Raw genomic sequence first — 15,943 nt, forward strand, 5'->3', positions numbered from 1 at the left:
TATCACTGCTTCATCTCCCCATATGGCGAGCAGATCTCGTACCTCCCGTTCGGTCCATGCTGGAGCTCTTTTGCGATCCTGGGACTCCATCATGGTTACCTGTGCTGATGAGCTCTGCGTGGTCACCTGTGCTCTCCACGCTGAGCAAACAGGAAATGAAATTCAAACATTCGCGGGTCTTTTCCTGTCTACCTGGTCAGTGCATCTGAGTTGAGAGTGCTGTCCAGAGCGGTCACAATGAAGCACTGTGGGATAGCTCCCGGAGGCCAATAACGTCGAATTCCGTCCACACTACCCCAATTCCGACCCGCAAAGGCCGGTTTTATCGCTAATCCCCTCGTCGGAGGTGGTGTAAAGAAACCGGTTTAAAGGACCCTTTAAGTCGAAAGAAAGGGCTTCGTTGTGTGGACGTGTCCAGGCTTAATTCGGTTTAACGCTGCTAAAGTCGACCTAAACCCGTAGTGTAGACCAGGCCTAAGGCACCAAACCAGCTGAACAGAGAGGACTTTGGTTTTACCCCATTGGCTAACCAGAAAGCATACAAGCAATTCCCTCAGACACTCCAGTTTCTCAGTATCACCACCATGGCCACTCCTTATGGGGATGAATGGTTATGAAAACCAATGCCCCAGTAAAAGAAAAAAGGTTCTTCCGATCTCAAAGGACCAAGCCCCAGACCCAGGTCAATATACAAATCAGATCTTACCCACAAATCACGCTGTTGCCAATCCTTTAGAATCTAAAATTTAAAGGTTTATTCATAAAAAGAAAGAAGTATAGATGGGAGCTAAAATTGGTTAAATGGAATCAATTACATACAGTAATGGCAAAGTTCTTCGTTCAGGCTTGTAGCAGTGATGGGATAAACTGCAGGTTCAAATCAAGTCTCTGAAGTACATCCACAGTTTGGATGGGTCATTCAGTCCTTTGTTCAGAGCTTCAGTGTAGCAAAGTTCCTCCAGAGGCAAGAAGCAGGATTGAAGACAAGATGGAGGAGATACAGCTGCCCTTTATACTCTCTTGCCATGTGGCCTCTGCTTCCTTTGTTCCAAAAACAAGCTATCCAGCACATGGATGGAAAAACCTTTGAGTTCTGTTCATAGACATGTCCCTGCATGCGTTTCTGAGTCACAAGGTGTATCTGACTTCTCAATTGGTCAATTGTATAGCTGATGGTCATTAGTGGGACATCAAGCAGGCTAGGCAGTGCTGATACCAAATTGTCTGGGGTGTCACCCAGAAGCATAGCACAAGTTTGAAATACAGACAGTATAGAGCCAATACTTATAACTTTAAATACAAAAATGATACATGCATACAGATGGCATAACCACAACTAGCAAATCATAACCTTTTCATGGACACCTTACCTGACCTGCTTTGTACAAGATTTGGTGCCACTATATGACCTTGGTTGCAACAATGATTGATACGGTCACAGTTCATGTCAATAATGTCACAGCCCCAACGCAAAATTGATTCAGGAAGGGATAACACAAACATCACTGACTGCATCCCAAGAGCTCCCCATCCTTGGTTCTGTTTTACTACAGCTAGTATTGGTGTATAACAGAAATGGTTTATTCAAGTTCTCACTGAACCCCTGGAAAGTACTCCTTGTTTACTCTACTGCAGAATACTGTTCACACAGCTGGACACACAGTTCCCACTTGTTGTGACAAAGTGGAAATTTTCTGTAATATTTTTATGACTCTTATGTGCCCCTCAGTTTCCCCTATGTGTTGCACTGCTACTAGTGGGTAAAAAGGACTGTTTACTCCCAGGGTATGCTAAGAGACATAGGTGTGAATGCCACCTAGCTGTCTGAACCTTGAATGGCTCATTGGAAAGCGACTAGTGGAAGCCAGCCCATATTAACGGAGAGTCTGAGAAGACAATGGCAATTGCAATCACTGGGATATTGACACATAGCAACCAATGACCCCGAGAGAAGAAATAGCTTTCCCAACCTCTCAGCAGGGAAGAGGAGCAACATTCCCCAGCGGGAGAACAAATGACTGGGAAAGTCTGAGGTGGAGGGGTTAAGACTTGGCTGCTGGAGTGAGTCAGGGGCTCTCACCAGAGGTCTGGTGAAGAAAGTCATATGGAAAGAATGGGAGACAGAGCTTGACCCACGGGGGTTCACTACAGTTTAAGTGAGCTCTGGGGTAACCCAGCATGGTCTATGCTTTAGCCTTCATATCTCTGTGCTACCCTAAGGATTTCCTATGCTGTGTTCCAGTTTGTGAATAAACCCTGCAGTTTAAAATATAAATATAAAATAAAATATAAGCACGCAGTCCAAACCCTTGACCCTATTAGACTGGGCAACTAGACTAAGCAGTTTTTCTCACCCCACTGGATATTGCAGTCCTTAATATGAAGGTTCCACCTTTGAAATCTGGGCCAGTCCCCTTAGTTGTAGTCTCAAGTCTTCAGCATCCTTGTTGCTTGCAGTGTAGGTGGGTGAAGGAAAAAAGCCCAGCATGGGGTCCCTGTGGTCTCTTTTATACCCTCAGTCCCATGTGCTTGGAGAATGAAAGTCCAGGCATGTCTGGGGGGCATTGCTGAGTCTCTCCAAGCAAGGTTGAACAATTCCCCTGGGGCGTGGCCTCATGCAGGTGAGTCATTGCATCATAACTTCCTTGCTGGACAATGGTTGTTAATGGGTTGATTGATTAGCCAACACCCGGGTGTTGGCTACTTTCCTTCCTGTTGCCTCTGAAGAGCTAATGTCTGGCTGATTCTCCAACTTACAGCATGTCCGGCTACAGTACGGGAGCAAATCTACATGGACCCCACCCCAGAACCCGATCAGGGGTATTCTATCTGCTACCCAAGATCCATAAACCCGGAAACCCTGGACGCCCCATCATCTCAGGCATTGGCACTCTTACAGCTAGGGTTACCATATTTCAGCAAGCAAAAAAGAGGATGGGAGCAGCCCCACCCCCGTCCTGCCCTAGCCCCGCCCCTTCCACTCCCTCCCACTTCCCGCCCCCCTCAGAACCCCCAACCCTCCCCCTGCTCCTTGTCCCCTGACTGCCCCCTCCTGGGACCCCTGCCCCTAACTGCCACCCAGGACTCCACCCCCTACCTAAGCCTCCCTGCTCCTTCTTCCCTGACTGCCCCCATCCTGAGACCCTCCCCCCATCCTAACTGGCCCCCTAGGACCCTACCCCCTACCTGTACCTTGACTGCTCCAACCCTTATCCACACCCCTACCCCAGACAGACCCCCGGGACTCCCATGCCCCATCCAACCACTCCCCACCCCCTTATAGCCCCTCCCAGAACTCCCAATCCATCTAAACCCCTCTGCTCCCTGTCCCCTGACTGCTCCGATCCCTCTCCCCACCCGTGCCCCCGACCGCCCCCCCCCAGAACTCCCAAACACCCCCCCGTTCCTTGTCCCCTGATTACCCCTCCTGGGACCCCTGCTCCTAACTGCCCTCCAGAACCCCACCCCCTACCTAAGCCTCCCTGTTCCTTGTCCCCTAACTGCCCCCTCCTGAGACCCCCCACCCTAACTGCCCCCTCCTGAGACCCTACCCCCACCTGTACCCTGACTGCCCAAAACCTTTCCACACCCCCAGAAAGCCCCCCCTGAATACCAACCCCCCCGATCCCTGTCTCTTGACTGCCCCCTCCAGAACCTCCCTCCCCCTTCTCTGACCCCCTGGCCCCCTTACCCTGCCGCTCAGACCAGCGTGCCGGGGAGGAGGAGCAGGGGAGGAGCTCCAGACTGCCGGTGCGAACTGCCAGCTGGTGATCTGCAAATGCAGGGAGGGAGTGATCTCAGCTGCAAGGGAGAGGAGGAGGGGCTCTTTCTGGCTGTCGGAGCCCCATGTAAGTGGCACCATCTGGCCGGCTGCCCTGTTAGCCGTTTGCGCTCTGCATGGGGGGGGAAGTCCGGACATTTACAAATTCCCCCCGGACGCTATTTTTAGCTCTAAAAGCCGGACATGTCCGGGGGAATCCGGACGAATGGTAACCCTATTACAGCAGGATTATCTGGCTATTTGGACTCTCTCCTCAGACCCTACGCTACCAGCACTCCGAGCTATCTTCGAGACACCACCGACTTCCTGAGGAAACTACAATGCATTGGTGGTCTTCCTGAAAACACCATCCTGGCCACCATGTATATAGAAGCACTTTACACCAATATTCCACATGAGGATGGACTACAAGCTGTCAGGAACAGTATCCCTGATGAGGCCACAGCATGCCTGGTGGCTGAGCTTTGTGACTTTGTCCTCACCCACAACCACTTCAGATTTGGGGACAACTTATACCTTCAAGTCAGTGGCACTGCTATGGGTACCCGCATGGCCCCACAGTATGCCAACATTTTTATGGCTGACTTAGAACACTTCCTCAGCTCCAGTCCCCTAGTGCCCCTCCTCTACTTGCGCTACATTTATGACATCATCATCTGGACCCATGGGAAGGAGGCCCCTGAGGAATTCCACCAGGATTTCAACAATTTCCATCCCACCCTCAACCTCAGCCTGTACCAGTCCACACAAGAGGTCCACTTCCTAGACACTACAGTGCTAATAAGCGATGGTCACATATACACCACCCTATACCGGAAATCTACTGACCACTATACTTATCTATATGCCTCCAGCTTTCATCCAAGGTACATCATGCGATTCATTGCTCCAATCCCTCAGACAGAGACAAACACCTACAAGATCTTTACCAAGCCTTCTTAAAACTACAATACCCACCTGGGGAAGTGAGGAAACAGATTGACAGAGCAAGATGGGTACCTAGAAATCACCTACTACAGGATAGGCCCAACAAGGACAATAACAGAACACCACTGGCCATCACATACAACCCCCAGCTAAAACCTCTCCAGCGCATTATCCACGCTCTACAACCTATCCTGGAAAATGATCCCTCACTCTCACAGACCTTGGGAGGCAGGCCAGTCCTCGCTTACAGACAACTCCCCAACCTGAAGCAAATACTCACCAGCAACTACACACCACACCACAGAAACACCAACCCAGGAACCAATCCCTGTAGCAAACCTCGTTGCCTACTCTGTCCCAATATCTACTCTGGCGACACCATCAGAGGACCCAACCACATCAGCCACACCATCAAGGACTCATTCACCTGCACATCTACTAATGTTATATATGCCATCATGTGCCAGCAATGCCCCTCTGCCATGTACATTGGCCAAACCGGACAGTCCCTCCGCAAAAGAATAAATGGACACAAATTGAACATCAGGAATGGTAACATACAAAAGCCAGTAAGTGAACACTTCAATCTCCCTGGTCATTCTATTACAGATTTAAAAGTCACTATTATTGAACAAAAAAAACTTCAGAAACAGACTTCAAAGAGAAACAGCAAAACTAAAATTCATTTGCAAATTTAACACCATTAATCTGGGCTTGAATAGGGACTGGGAGTGGCTGGCTCATTACAGAAGCAGCTTTTCCTCTCCTGGAATTGACACCTCCTCATCTATTATTGGGAGTGGACTACATCCACCCTGATTGAATTGGCCCTGTCAACACTGGTTCTCCACTTGCGAAGTAACTCCCTGCTCTCCATGTGTCAGTATATAATGCCTGCATCTGTAACTTTCACTCTATGCATCCGAAGAAGTGAGGTTTTTACTCACGAAAGCTTATGCCCAAATAAATCTGTTAGTCTTTAAGGTGCCACCAGACTCCTTGTTGTTTTTGTAGATACAAACTAACACGGCTACCCCGATACTTGACAGCATGTTTTAGTGACCACCATACAACACAATTCTCATAACTTCATATGCATTAATGATATACATGCACACATAGAGAAATGACTTCCAGCGGGTTATAACCTTTCTCCTAATACATGTAAAGCATGCCTTGTAAGGTAAGATCACAATTATACAAAAAATGAGGACTATGGGGGTTCCAGGACACTCCCCCAAGATACAGAATGTCACATATGGAACATCTCGTCTGCCAATATCCCAAACAATCATATCCTGGTGGTATCTCTGCCACCTATTTGACAACACCTGAAGCAATCAATTGAATCACCAAATTAAACTTGAAATCTGTTGTTGCTGGTTGTAAGCTGTACAAAAGAAGAGGTAAAACTAATATCTAAGTCCCCCATAACCACTATGATAGAGTGGCTGTGACTGTATTAAACAATGGATTATGTTTTGCACTGTATGCTGAAGGTTTAGCTTTGAAACTACTACAGGGGTCCCCAACGTGGTGCCCACGGGCGCCATGGCACCCGCGGGGGGGTGTCTAAGCGCGCCCGCGTACTGGCCGGCGGATGAGCATCCGCTGAAATTCAACAGCATTTCGGCGGCGACGCCTCTGGATGAGGCCACTTTTTGGCGGCAAGCGGCGTCATCCAGAGGCATCACCGCCGAAATGCCTCCGAATTTCGGTGGCATTTTGGTGGATGCTCGTCCGCCGCCACGGTCCTTTCGTCTGGCGGGTGCCAGATGAAAAAGGTTGGGGACCACTGCTCTACTAGTTTGGACTTTCCTGGAGCAGTTTATAGTGCTGCCTTCCAGATGGCTACCCTGCCTAGGAAAGGCATTTGACACTGCATTGAAGGACCATCATCGAAATCAATCAAGACTGCAGTCTGGCGGGCATAACTTTAAATGACTCTTAGCTACAGACCCATCTCTGTGGAGCAGTAGAATGTCTATACAGAAGCTGGGGACAAGGATGCGCGGCTGGTAGGAAGTACACAGATTGAAGAGTTGGGAGATCAGGCACATTGCACAGAGACAAGGGCCCTATTCAAGGGTGGGGGCCTTCTCTGCAAGGGGGCCGACCATTGCCACATGAAAGAAGGAGAAACTGGGTAGGGGCAATGTTGACCAGCCTAAAACTACAAACCACAGACACACAAGAAGGAGCGAGCTCAGACTGCAGGAGGGTGCATCTCTAGACTTGTTATATTACTCAACTGTGCTTTAAGAGTAAAGACTGTGGTTAAGAAATTCCTTTGCTAAGCCCGTGTGCCTTGCTTCCCGCCCACATTGTTTCTGAAATGGTTAAGGTGTAAGCCCAGGATGCCCACAGCCTAGGTGGAGTTCTGAGGGAGTGTGTATAAGTGACGTGGAGGCTAGAGGGGCTCAAACGCTGGTTTCAGAGTCTTAGGCAGCCACTTACAGATCTTCCACATCCTAAGGGAGGACAGTAGATAAAAGGTCTGAGCCCTAGAGTCGCAGGACTGGATAGTGACTAGACTCTGCCCAGAGCCAGTTGGCTCAGAAGCATATGAGACCCAGTAATTCAGTTCACTCACAACAGACTAGTGACTGCACAAGGGCTCACTGGGCTGGTCTGTAACAACTACAATGCCATGTCACCTTTAAGGCATCCTATTGCCTGCAATCCTAGAGACCAGTTCTGTCTAGGTTGCATTGGTATTTCTGGAAAAGGGGCAGCTAAGTAGATTCACTTGTTTCACCACGGAAATGAAAATGTCAGCAAGTAAATGGTGAGCAATGCAACTGGAACTGATAAGAGTGACTTTATGGTAAAACTTCTCTGCTTTATTACTTGTAAGTCTAATGTTCACGGCCTATCCCATTCCCAGATGGCAGGTGGTGATTTCAGTTTTAATTGTGGCAAACTCAACTCACAGAACCAGAAATGGTTTCTATCAGTTCTTTCACGTGATCACAGCTAGTTTCCAAGAAAATGAGCTCAGTAATATGAGAAAATAAAAGGGAAATAATAAAATAGTAGGTAATCTTTAAGCAGGGATATGACAGAGACTTCTTTCATTCAGCTCCAGCTGTGGCCCCAAGTCCTCCCCACTGCCATGGGGTTACAGCTTGTGTGCTTGCCTGAGCACCAGGAATACTCATGTGACTGGCCCCTGCACAGAAGGTGTCAGGTGGTGGAAAAGGCTCTGAAACCTCCCTCCACTTTTCAGCCCTGTGCAATGGCTGGTCACCATCTGGCACTAAGGAGCTGAAGGTCGAGAGCACCTCGGATTCACCAAGGGGCAGATTCCATCTTACTTGCAGTTTGAAGCCTCCTTTGTTTGTAACGTGGGTACCTAACTTTAGCTCTTTGTCCCACTTCTGAACGTGCAAATTCTGTGTGGGTTAGTTCTGACTTTTACAGCTGAAGAGCTCAGAGTCAGACTCTGGCCAGCCCCTTTGGGGAGTGCAGTCCTTGCTCCCTGCGAGGACCCCTTATCAAGTAACAGTTTGGAGAAGGTGGAGTCATGAATCCCGCCCCCCACCTCCTCTGATTGCACAGTGTCTGTCTAGGAATTTAAAGGCCCCCTGTAGAGGAGTGAACTCACCCCTGCGGCGCCTCCTGTTGGTCGTCTCTGGGAATTAGCTCATTTCAGCATTGGAGCGCCCCCTGCAGGCCGGTGGTCCGCCTGTCCTCCGGCCCCCATGTCCCTCCTGGATCCCGGTGCCCTTTTATCTGGGGTGCTGCCCCCTGGCAGTACACCCCTCAGTCCTGGGTCTCTCCTCCCCAGGGAACCCCACACACACTATCCCCACCTCACCTCTGACTAAGGCCACTGCCAGTCACCAACTAGCCCCTGATCCCTGGGGCAGACTGCAGTATAAGCCACTCATCACAGGCAAGGTTGGGTTTGGACCTGCTGCCTTAGCCTACCCCTGGGCTGCCCTCTGCAACCCCCAGTACCTTCTAGCCCAATGCTAGGCCACAGCCTGGGGTTTTCCAGGCTGGAGCTCCCCAGCCTGTCCCCAGCCCTGGTCCACTCAGGTACCCTGTCTCGAGCTCGTACAGCCAGGCCCTTTTCCCTCTGAAGGTAAAGAGAGACTTCTAAGGGTACGTCTTCACTTACCGGAGGGTCCGGCGGCAGGCAATCGATGTTCTGGGATCGATTTATCGCGTCTGGTTAAGACGCGATAAATTGATCCCGGATCGATCCCGGAAGTGCTCGCCGTCGACGCCGGTACTCCAGCTCGGCGAGAGGAGTACGCGGCATCGACGGGGGAGCCTTCCTGCCGCGTCTGGACCCGCGGTAAGTTCGGACTAAGGTACTTCGAATTCAGCTACGTTATTAACGGAGCTGAATTTGCGTACCTTAGTCCAAAGTGGGGGCTTAGTGGGGACCAGGCCTAAGCTCCTGGCTCCCAGCCTCTTATACAGGCCAGCTGAGGCCTGATTGGGGTGTAGCCCAGTTGCAGCTACTTCCCCGATCAGCGCAGCTTTTAGAGCTGCAGCCCTCTGCCAAGGCTGTTTAAGCCCTTCCCAGCAGGAGCGGGGGACCACCCTGCTACACCCCCCATCATTTTGGAGCTGTGGAGTCCTAGGGAAACACTTGTCTGTATGAACCAGTGGTGGAGGGAGCCTCCGGATTCAATGGGTGCATTGCTCTGCCACTGGCTCTTCCTCCTCCTCCTCAGCCCACTGAGGGGGGCACAGACCAACCACTACAGCACCCTCTGCCTCAGCACCACAGCCCTGATCCCAGCCAAGTGCTGAGGGGAGACCAGTGGGCTGGAGAGTGAGCCCAGCCCACACTCATCCTGTAGTGGTGTGTCCTGTCCCATGGGGCTGTGCCTGGCTCCCCATTGCAGGCTGAGTGAGGGGCAGGCTCACTCTACAGCCCCTCCCCCCTTTGCCCCAGGCTGGGTTTAGGGTCACAGTGCAGAGATGGAAGGTGCTGCTGCAAGTGGTCAGAGTCCCCAGGTCACAACACCCCCAGCAGGGAGCCAGACTCATCATTGTGGGATAGAAGACACCACTGCCGGGTTTTGGGGGGTGTCAGTGTGTCCATGAACCCCTGATAAAACCACCCTGGTTTGAACTTCTCCTCATCTCTGTGCTCCTCCCATGTCTCCTTCTTCATAACCCACTAGATGGTCTCTCTGGCCTGTGAGCCAGACATCAGCAATGCTTGCTGTTTGCAGTCAGGATGCTTTTAGTGGGTATCTGGAGAGACGAGCAGCTTTCTGAGTCAGGGCAGACACCATTAATTCCCCCAACCAAGCCGAAGAGCTGTGGGATCTGCATGCCCCCAGGAGCGGGTCATGGGGCTTCAAGAGGGGAACGTCCCCAAGCCATTTCCTTCCCATGACCTCCTGAGGTGTGCAGCTCCGAGCATGCTGAGATCCATGGCTACAGCTGCATAAACCACGAGGGGCAGGGGTCAAAGATAAAACCCGAATCCAGCTGCAGCCTGACAATTTGTGTCCCCAGACAGTGCCATCAAAACAGAGACACTCAGGCTGTACCTGCAAAACAGAGACACCAAGACTGTACCACCAAAATGAGATCAACTCTAGCTTGTCAGAGTAAGCCAACAAAGCGAATGCTGCTCATGAGGGGTAGAAGTAATTTGTCGGCAAAAGTGCTGACAAACAGCATTTACACTGTCCGACTTTTAGCGACAGGGCTGTGTCAACACAGCCTTGTCTCTAAAAGCTGCGTAGTTTAGACATAGCCTAAATGTTCTCCTGTTTACACTGTCTAAAGCACAGGAGAATTTGGCCAAAGCTTGCCACACAAAGCAAAAAGAGGTTCAAAATGGGAGGGGCTTTGAGTCCTTAATGTTCTGTAGCATTTATATTTACAGAAATTTCCAAAGCATCCATAACCATGTCTTTTTATGTGAGCTTCATGACAGCCCATCCTCTCCTGAGGGATCCGAAAGATCCCCTCAGTGCATTTGTAACCCTCTGGTGAGTGTGTGCAGGGGTGAAAGTAAGGGGGTACAGGCCGGTACAGTGTACCACTAAAAAGTAGCCACCTGTACCAGCCTGTTCCGCTGAATTAAAAGTGTTGCCGCGGCAGCGCTTTAACGTTGCTGCCCTTTTTTCACCCCCTGCCCAGTTGTTGCTGCCCCTTTTGCACTCACCTAGCCACCAACGGGGGGGCAAAAGAAGTAGCTGCCCCAGGGCTGTGATTTAAAAGGGCCTGGGGCTCTGGCCACCGCTGCCGTGGGCCCTTTAAATCATCGCTGGAGTCCCGGGTGGCGCGGACCAGGCAACGCAGATGGAGTGGCTGGGGGACGCTGACCCCAGCCTTGCCCTTTCCACCCTAGGCCCCGCTCCTTCCAGGGGGCCAGAGCTGGCCCTGTACTGGTAAGAGATCCATTTTACTTTCACCCCGAGTGTGTGTGTCACACACACACACCCCTTAATGGCTGACCCACAGGGTTTGTGGGTTTTTACAGATCTGAACTTCATAGAGTGACTCTTTAGCTCCAGCTGTAGAGACTTGTGCTAATCGCTGCAGGTCTCCACTTCAATCCTCAGTGAGTGTTGGGGTGGGTTAGTCAGTTACTGCCTTGGAGCAGGGGATATGCTATCCCTTCTAGGCTTACAGCAATATACATCAGATTGGTTCATATTCTTCCCCTTCTCTCCATTGCCCCCTGTTCTCCCATCCCTGCTCCCCACCTCTGTCCATTCCTTCTCTCTTGCCCTCTCCCTGTCCTTCCCCCTATTTTACTCTCATTCAGTTTCACTTTCCTTTTTTCTTCCCCCCTCTCCCCATCCTGGCTCCTCCCTTTTCTTCTTCTCCTTCTGTGGCTGGGGCTAGCAGATACTTGCAGGCGACCCCTCCCAGTGTCAGCAGAAGCCCAAACTGTGCAGAGCAAAGGGCAGAGAGAACAGATACTCACGTGGCTGCCATGGCCTCCGGAGCTATAGCAAGGAAATAAAAGACGAAGAAGCCATTTGCTCCATCTGCCTGGGGTATCTGACAGAGACGGTGACTATAGCGTATGGGCACAACTTCTGCTGAGCCTGCATCACCCCGTACTGTGAGGAAAGGGGAACTGGGACACACCTGACCTGTCCCCAGTGCAGAGTCCAGTTCCAGAAAGGGGATTTCAAGCCCAACACACAGCTGAATAGCATCGTACAAAAGATCAAACAACTGGGGTTAAAACCAGGAAAAGGGCAAATGAAGGATCTGTGTGGGAGACATGAGGAACGTCTCAAACTCTTCTGTGAGGACGATGGAGAAACCATTTGCTTGGTGTGTGAGAGATCCCGGGACCACAAGTCTCACACGGTGGTTCCCGCTGAGGAGGCTGCTCAAGATTACAAGGTAGGAAATGCTGTTGACTTTGCTTAATTAAACCCTGTCAGGGTTTCCTCCCCACTCTGAAATCTAGGGTACAGATGTGGGGACCTGCATGAAAGACCCCCTAAGCTTATTTCTACCAGCTTAGGTTAAAAACTTCCCCAAAGCACACATTCTTCCTTGTCCTTGGACGGTATTACTGCCCCCACCAAGTGAGTTAGACAAAGATTCAGGAAAAGGACCACCTGGAGTTCCTGGTTCCCCAAAATATCCCACCAAGCCCCTTCACCCCCTTTCCTGGGGAGGCTTGAGAATAATATGCCAACCAAATAGGTAAACAAGGTGAGCACAGACCAGACCCTTGTTTTTTTAGGACACTAAAAACCAATCAGGTTCTTAAAAACAGAACTTTATTATAAAGAAAAAGTAAAAGAAACACCTCTGTAAAATCAGGATGGGAGGTAAGTTTACAGGGTAATAAGATTTAAAACACAGAAGATTCCCCTCTAGGCAGATCTTTAAAGCTACAAAAAACAGGAATAACCCCCCCTCTTAGCATAGGGAAAATTCACAAGCTAAAACAAAAGATAACCTAACGCATTTCCTTGCTATTACTTACAATTTGTAATCTTAGATGCTTATTTCAGATATGGCTTCGGAGATGTGTTTTTCCTGCCCTGGTCTCTCTCTGTCCTGGAGAAAACAACAAAGAGAGCACAAAACAAAACCTCCCCCCACAAATTTGAAAGGATCTTCTTCCCTTATTTGTCCTTTTGGTCTGGTGCAAACCAGGTTATTTGAGCTTCTTAACCCCTTACAGGTAAAGGAGGGATTTTATGCTACCCGTAGCTGTATATTTACGACAAACCCCTTAAGGACACCAGGTTTATCCCCCATCAATACATGGACAAATATTCACACCTGGCTGCTTAAACTTAGGCACCTAAATGAAAGGGGCCTGGATTTCAGAGGGGATAAGCACTGGGGGTTGTGGATAATGGGAAAAGATCCAAAAAATTTTTGCTCCAACACTGCAAGTTCCAATACCTAATAGAGAGAACAGGGCTGACTGCTTTTGTGCCCCTGCAACCCATCTGCCAGGTGGAGTGGGCAGCAAGAACATAAGAATGGCCATCCCCTGTCAGACCAAAGGTCCATCTAGCCCAGTGTCCTGTCTTCCGACAGTGGCCAATGCCAGATGCCCCAGAGGGAATGAACAGAACAGGTGATCATCAAGTGATCCAACCCCTGTTGCCCATTCCCAGCTTCTCGGAACAGTTTCTGAACAGCTGATCCGTGGCGGGTGGGAGGTGCTGGGAGGAAGGGGGAGGAGCTGATCTCAGAGTTGCCAGTGGGCAGGAGTCATTGGGGGATGGGGAAGAGCTGATCGCCAGAGCTGCCAGTAGATGCTGAACACCCACTATTTTTTTTTCCATGATTGCTCCAGCCCTGGAGCACCCACAGAGTTGGTGCCTATGGTAGAAAAGAAACTTTAAATGAGAGGAGGGAAGTCACCCGGCATTAATTAAGGAAAATGCCACAAGCAGAATTCATAAACATAAAACCATGAGCAAAACACGCACCCCAGAGTACGCTGATCAGTGTCTTCTGCCTCATGCTCTTGAGTTCTACAACCAAAATTTCCCTTGCTATGCCCCTCTCTGCTCCCTCAACACACCCCACTCACAGTGGTTGTCCTTGGTCAGTGAAGACTCAGAGTTCAGAGGTGCATCTGTGTGAGCTCACCTTCCACTCTGGTTGGGGGGGGGGGAAGGAAGGAGGCACCTTGCTTGCTCCATTGTCCAAGCACTTGCTCTGGTGTCACCACCCTGCCGCACACCCCACTGGCCCACTCCACCGGCTGCCCTGCCAGCCATCACCTGCTTCTCTACTATGACCTCTGCAGATCAGTGTCTTGAGGTTCTACACTTCTCTAAGTGATTTTCAACTCTTAGGGCACGTCTTCACTGGCAACATTAAAGCGCTGCCATGGCAGCGCTGCCGCAGCATTGCTTTAACATGTCTTGTATGCTTGCGGCGAGGGGAATAACTACCAGTGCTGGGAGTGCGGCTCCCAGGGCTGGGGCACTGTCTACACTGGCACTTTACAGAGCTGAAACTTGCAGCGCTCAGGGGAGTGGTTTTTCACACCCCTGAGCGAGAAAGTTGCAGTGCTGTAAAGTGCCAGTGTGGACAAGGCCTTAGAGGCGGAACTTCCTTGCTGAAGCAGGCTGGGCCGAAATGCTGTCCCACATCAAGTGATTTCAGCTCTAGTGATCACTTAAAAAACAAAAGACTCCTAATGGAGCCTTAATTAGTTCTGTCTTTGAACCGTGGAGAGGAGCAAGTTAAACCATGCCTAGGACTCTTGGGTAAAGTCCACACTGCCCAGCAAGCACACCTGTACCCACCCCCTCTTAACCTTCATAGGGGTCTGGCATCCAAGTCCCCTGTTTAGCGAGTTCAGTTCAGTGGAGGGTGACCCCCTCAATCAGGGGCCATCCTTAGGCATACACAGCATACAAAGCTGCGTAGGGGACCTGAAAATTTCCCTGGGTCTTAGTGTCCACCCTCTGCCTCTTCCTAGCTCTGTTCTGACCCTTCCTGCAGGCTCCCACAGCTGGCTGCTGCAGCCTGGTGAGTCTTACTCCGGAGGGTATCTAGTAACCTAGGCCTTGGCTACACTTGAGAGTTACAGCGCAATAAAGGCTCCCCCAGCGCTGCAACTCACTCCCCGTCCACACTGGCAGAGCACTTACGGCGCTGTATCTCCGTGGCTACAGCGCTGCATGTACTCCACCTCTCCGAGAGGAATAACAGCTGCTGTGGAGTGAGATGCTGGTGCTCCAGTGTAAATGGGGAGTAACCTTATTACGCAGTGATTGACCTCCGGAAACTCCCCATAATCCTTTTAAGTGAAGGTTCCTCTCCTTGTTTTGTTGTGATGCCTCTCTTTGTTTTGCTGTGAACTCAGACGCTCCGGGAGCTGCTTATCAAAAAAACAAACACAGCTACTGTTTGCTGTGAATGAGTAGAGGCAGGCGGGGGGGCTCCCTTTGGAACACCCACAGCTAATGTTTGCTTGAAGAGAGAGGCGGCGAGCGGGAGGAGAGGGGGTCCGTTTCCGCGAGCGGCTGCTTATCTGGTCTGTGAGAAAAAAACAAACAGCTGCTGTTTGCGTTCAGTGAGTGAGAGAGGGGTGGAGGAGGGAGCGGGGTCGGAACTTGCAAGGCAGGGTGCTGACACAGTATCGGCACTCCAAAAATCCGCTCTCTCTCCCCCCACGCTCCCTGTCACACTCCACCCCACCCCTTTTGAAAGGCACGTTGTAGCAACTTGAATGCTGGGATAGCTGCCAATGCCGCTGCAAATGCGGCCACGACAGTGTGCTGGCAGCTGTCAGTGTGGACAGACTGTAGCGCTTTCCCTACTCAGCTGTACGAAGACGGGTTTAATTTACAGCACTGTACAGCTGCAAGTGTAGCCAAGGCCTTGAAAGTGAAAAAGCCTTCCAGCCTGCTAGACCTATTAGCACAACATTGAAACTGTTAAAGAGCCATTCAAGTGGTAATGAAGCCAATTAACAGGCATTTGCCAACCCCCAGGTATAGCTTATTCTCAAATAAATTTGTTAGTCTCTCAGGCCTTGGCTACTCTTGCAAGTTACAGCGCTGTAAAGCCTCCCCCAGCACTGTAACTCACTCCTCATCCACACTGGCAGGGCACTTACAGCGCTGTATCTCCCTGGGTACACCGCTGCAGGTGGTACTCCTCCCCGAGAGGAATAACAGCTGCAGCGGAGTGGCTACGACTCAGGGGTGTGAGTGTAAATGCTTCCAGCGCTGTACTAATCACCTTGTCAAGTGGCTAATCCTCTCCATTGTTGTGACCGGCTGCAGGAATGCGGAAGTGCCG

At 50.6% G+C, this 15,943-nt stretch overlaps 1 pseudogene; it reads left to right on the top strand.

The window, feature by feature from the left end:
• Window positions 1-15,943, top strand: part of LOC128847370 (E3 ubiquitin-protein ligase TRIM39-like) — a 64,840-nt pseudogene that overhangs the window by 19,727 nt on the left and 29,170 nt on the right.

This window comes from Malaclemys terrapin, chromosome 13 (assembly GCF_027887155.1).
Source record: "Malaclemys terrapin pileata isolate rMalTer1 chromosome 13, rMalTer1.hap1, whole genome shotgun sequence".
Classification (NCBI taxonomy): Eukaryota; Metazoa; Chordata; order Testudines; family Emydidae; genus Malaclemys; species Malaclemys terrapin.